Here is a 6,000-nt window from a genome sequence, read left to right as displayed (position 1 = left end):
GTTTGGAAAGTAGGGACTTTCACACATGGTGTAGTACGAGGGGTTATGACAATCAGAGAAAACAAAAGACAAAGAACACGAGAACAACAAAAGAGCTCATTGCAAAAACTAGAATTGGTGGAGCAAGGTATTAGGATAGGGGGGAGTTCAATATAAGATATTGAACATTGATGGAGGCAAAGGAAGACATTCCCCATGAGCTTCAAATTGATGGCACTATCTTCCATCATAATTGCTACAATTTCTAGGTTCATCATGTCAAGTTTTTGACTCTTTCTTAAACAAATTGCCCTACTACTCATGGAGTAAATGGGGAATGACAACATCCATATATGCATATGATGGAGGGTGCTCTTAGAAACACGTTCTCCTGTCAAGGTGCCTCAATTCCCAAACATGTAGCCATTCTCATGAGTTATTTGATTAATCGATATAGGGGATGGATCAGTATATTTATTATCTATTGATAGTTAATTATCATAAATTTGATGAAAAAAGAGAAATGTATTTACTATGTATTTATAATTAAAGTATTGTAATTTTTTTTTTTAATTTAAATAGAAAGTAAAAAAAATGAATGTAAATTCATCTCCAAAAGATTCAAACAATATATATTCTAAACAAGAATGTCTTTCGGATTAATCACATCATTATTATTTGTCTACGTTTCAAACCAACTAATGTGGTTCATCCTTAAGACAAACGTGAAAAAATCCATTGATCCTAAAGAATAAATAGCAAGAATGCAGGTGAATCACTCCCTTGTTTTGTCATCCCAATGCTTATCAAACCTTCCAACATTACTTTTCTCTTCTCTTATTTGCTTAATGACCCTGCCCTTTCTATGCCTTTAAAAATAATTCCATGAGTAAGTGTTTATGTGACCCAATCTCCTTAAGCAACATTAGAGTTCTGCACCAATGTTTTGCAAACTTTTCCTTAGAAGTGAACTCTGTTCACACCAGCCTAGCTTTTAGAGACAATTCCTTAGAAGTGGACTCTATTCACACAAGCCTAGCTTTTAGAGACAAGAGGGTTGAGAGGGATACTAACTTCATCGAAGTTAATTGGGCCAAGAATTGTACATGTGTGAAACCTACCAAATACATAATGGTCTTGCAAGAATGAGAAAGAAATGCCATGTGATATCATGATTATTTAACATTAATTTAATGGGTTGAATACTGCCCTTTTTCTATAATGTACATAATCACAAGCATTATGTACAGCGTGAATGCTCTCCTTGTGCTCTAGTTATAAATAATTCCTCCAACCACCAAACTATGCACAACACTCGAGAGGCTCCTAAATTAACTAAGTCGAAGTGCTAGCTCTGTCATAATGGAGTTTGATTTTTCCTTAATGATTTATATCGTTCGTTTCTTTGTTTTTTAAAGAAGAGCGTGTTCAAACATTTAGGCATACTACCTTTGTTAATTTTAGACTTAGTGCAAGTGTTTATATATATATATATATATATATATATATTACCTATTATATTTTGAATATTTCATAGATCAAAAGCTCAAGTTAATAACCTTAATGAGGAATATAATATAATTAATTTCATTGGTAAATTCACAACAATTTTTTTGGTCGACAATGCAAATTCTCATTATTCATTTAAAAAAACCATATATTATATATTTATTTTTTTGATCTTTTTCAATGTCAATAAAGCAATTTTTTTTCCACATAATGTGGTGCCTCCAACTTCATGGAAATGTTATTAGAAATATCAAAATTTAGTTTTCTCTATGGTCATCGTTGGCCACTCATTGCACCAAACCCTTTTTATTCTTCGAGATGAGCAAATTAATCTTTCTCAAACACTTCGGCTATGGTACTTTAGTTAGTATACTTTTTATTTCACTAAAATTTTATGGAAACTTATCCTTTCTACTTGTCCGAGCTTGTATGCTACAACCTTAATCTATGCTACAACCTTAATCTCCTATATAAATCGTAAATTCTATTTCATCACAAATTTCAAAATTTCAATATTCTATTTTATCACAACATTTCAGTAGATATTTATATTGCATGTCTTTTTTTTCTTTTCTTTTTTTAAAAGTAGTCAAGTTAGACATTATCTACTTTTTTCATCTCTATTTGACATTTTTTAAATTAATTAATTAATTAAAAAAATGTTATATGGACAAGTGTCATATGAAGATTCCTGATCAAGATGAGAAGTTGGATATGACGAAAATATAGTCTTACCAAGATTAAAAAAAACAAGTGTCATATGAAGTGAGTTATGGTTTTTTGGGCATGTAATATTGATAAGCCATAGTAATGACCCATAATATTATAACAAAACGTATTTACAAATTAAGAATCTCTACAATAAAGTAGGGATAAATATATTTAATTAGTTTTTAATATTTAAATTAAAATTAAGTTTGTTATTTATTTATTTTTAATGTTTTGAAAAAAATAATAATAATAATGATAATTTAATTTTAAGATTATGCCTAAATTAGATATTAAATTGACATAGGAATTTTTTTCATTTAAAGTTTATAAAGGTATATATATTTTAATCCTCTTTGAATTTGAACCTATAACATTTTACCAAAGAAACACATACTCTTAATCGTTGTTTTATATATATATTAAATTTCTCTCCTTTATATTTATACTTTGTTAATATGAAATTGAGATTTATAATTTCTCCATTCCACATGCAAAACAAATATATGTAAAATAAACAATTCAATAATGTGAAAATTTTCCAAACTATAAATGCATATCATATACTTAGTAAGTACTCCTTCAAATCAAGAGTGATGAGTGTTTACTTATTGTTTTAAATTAAAAATGGGGAAAATGTTTACTCACTCATTATTAAAGAAAAGTAAAGCATAATAACAAAATTATTAACAATATTAACATTTAAGTGATGGAAAAATTATCACATCAATTAAATAACTCACTTTCATTTAAACTAAATATTTCCATTTAAAAAAATATATTATAATTATTTTATTTTTTAAATATAATTACTTTTTAAGTCTTAAGATAACTCCCACATAAAATTGCTTTAACTAATTATGATAAAGTCTCACCTTAAATAGTGTTCAACCTGAGACATTATTGGGTATTTTTTTTGTTTAGGAATTACCATCATTTTTTTCAGAGAAAAAAACCAGCATAGATTTATATTAAGGAAATATAAAGATCCTCCATACATAAAGCTGCAGATTCAGCAGATAAGGAAAACCCCCATGTTTTGGAAAGGAATCATTACGTATAGTCCGAAGACTGCCATATCAGAAGCAAAAGGGAGGCCTATACATCATCAATAAAAGGCCCACAAGACCAGAATTGCCATAAATTAATCCAAAAGCAGAAAGGAGATAGTCCACATATTGATTCCAATACATATAACCCATAGTAAAAAAGGAACAGACAGATCGACCAAAGAGCAGAGTTCCAAAAAAAACAAGTGATGATACCAGCATAACCAAAACAAAAGAAGACGACGCCAGAAACATATTTCAGATACATTGCAGGCACATTGCAGGCACATTGGCGAATCAGACGTCTTGATAAAAAAATTCATGGCAAGCCAGAATTCGCTAAAGAATGGCATGAAGGGGAATCCCCGAACCATGGAAGATATGGTCATTCTGCCAAATCCACAAGAACCAGCAGGAGATGATGAACAACGATCTCCAAGTTGAGGATTGTTTGCTCCACCAAAAAAGGCATCCTGAACAGAAGAGAAGATAATGTGAGGAAAACCAAACTGCAAAGACAAATCATACCAGATTTTAAGAGACGAGGCACATTGAAAGAACACGTGCAAGCTTGATTCCCCGTCGTTTAGGCACAAAGAACATCTACTCGGCCCCTGCCATGATTTCTTCTGAAGGACCTCCCATGTAAGATTTTTGTTCCAAAATAGCAGCCAGGAGAACAAAATCATTTTGAGAGGACATGCAGCCTTCCAGAAACAAGTGGGAAACTGCGACTGAGAACTTCCTTCCGTGACAGAGATCAGATTTGCATAGATAGACTTTACATTTGTTGACTAATTGGATCTTTTGAGGCCCCAAACCAGTTGATCTTTTGTACCGGATTGCAAGATTCCAAAGCTGCATAGTCTCACTTTTATCAAATTTCACTGGGAGAGCATCAAGAGGGGGAGATGCAAATCTTCACCCTCCTTCCAAACCGGGGATAGTCCAGACCATTCATTTATCAGCTTATCCCAAGTAAAGCATCCCAGCCTATGAAAGGTGTGGAGCAACGGCTGAGGAATAGAGAGCTCCCGGGCACCAGAAATAGAATCGAAGCCAATGAGAATACTAGCTCCTGTGCAAAGATTCCAGCTGAAGTACTTCATGAAGAGGTGTTGCACTTTCCTGAGACTCTGCCAGATCGACGATCCCCTCCCGATACCAATGGACCTTCTCCTGTACCAGTAAACAATACACTTACCTCGAAGGTATTTTGCCTTTATAATCTTACTCCATGGTCCGCTGCCAAAGATACCTCGGTGAAGTATTTGCACAGAAGGGCATTTCCAAAGGTGCGCAAATCCACTAGGCCCCATCCACCGGCATCTTTTGGCTTGGAAATAGCTGAGAGTTTAACAAGGTGGATTTTGTTCTGAAATGAACGGCCTCCCCACAGAAAATTTGCAATCAATCTGTTCATATGGTTTATAACGCTAGCAGGGAGAAAAAAAATATGAGCCCAATAGACTGAAAGTTGTGAAAGGACGGCCTGAACAAGGATGAATCTGCCAGCCAGAGAAAGGAGTTTTAACTCCCATGATGAAATCCTTTTATAAAAACGATCTATTAGCCATAGCCAGTCCATATATGAGTTCCCTTTTGCCTTTAAGGAAAACCCCAAGTATTTAAACCCATGCTTTATAGGAAGAGGTGAGATACTCATCAGATCAGATATCCAAAGAACAATCTCCATATTTGATTCATTATGAAACAGGAAGGATTTTTCCTTATTGATAAACAGACCTGTAGCTTTCTGGAATTTGGAGAGGATATCATTTATACAGATCCATGAAGCCTTACAAAGCATGGAAAAAATAAGGACGTTATCCACAAAGAGATTATGAGACAGAGAGACATCTTTACAGATTTTAACCGTTCGGCATCGCTGCTCCACAACTGCTTTATTTATCTGCAAACTGAGAGAGTTCATTACCAGAATGAAGAGCAGAGGGGAAAGGGGGCATCCCTGTCGAAGCCCTCTCTCTGCTTGGAAGAAAGGCGAAGGAATTCCGTTGACTAAGACCGAATATTTGACATTCTCAACGCAGCTCATAACCCAATTAACACATTGAGTCTTCAGACCAATTTTTGCTAGAAGGATTCTTAAAAAACCCCAATCCACACAGTCGTATGCTTTTTGCAAGTCGATCTTGAGGATGGCCGCGTCCCTATTTTTTGACAGCATTGAGAACAGAGCTTCCTGTGTCATAGCAACGACATCCAAGATAAAACGACCCTTTAAAAAAACATGTTGGTCTCCCGAAATAAAGGAATTTAAGATTGGCTTCATCCTTTCCGCAATGATTTTTGAGGATATTTTAAACATGATGTTGCAAAGCGATATTGTCTTGAAATCATGAAAGGTTTCACACCTCTTTTTTTTTGGAATTAGAGCTATAAAAGTTGAAGTAGTGGCCGAATGTATGCTTCCAGACATCCGGGAAGCTTCGACCATGCACAGCAAGTCTAATTTGAGAAGATCAAAGAAGTGGGAAAAGAATTCAATAGGCCAACCGTCCGGCCTCAGACTTTTATCCTTTTTAAAGGATTTTATGGCTTTTAATAGTTCATCTTCAGTAATTGGCTTAAAAAACTCCCCATTTGCGGCTTCATCAAACATTTCCGGAACCATCTCGATACCCCACATAGCATCTTGAAAGAGAACCTCCCTTCTTCTATATTGATTTTGGAAAAAACTCACGGCCTCCATCGTGATCTCCTGCTGTGATATGTGAAAATTTCCAGCTCCGTC

This window comes from Pinus tabuliformis, chromosome 8 (genome assembly GCF_031772625.1).
Source record: "Pinus tabuliformis cultivar Carrire ecotype Pingquan chromosome 8, CPIR1, whole genome shotgun sequence".
NCBI classification, from domain to species: domain Eukaryota; kingdom Viridiplantae; phylum Streptophyta; class Pinopsida; order Pinales; family Pinaceae; genus Pinus; species Pinus tabuliformis.
This window is presented reverse-complemented; position numbering follows the sequence as displayed.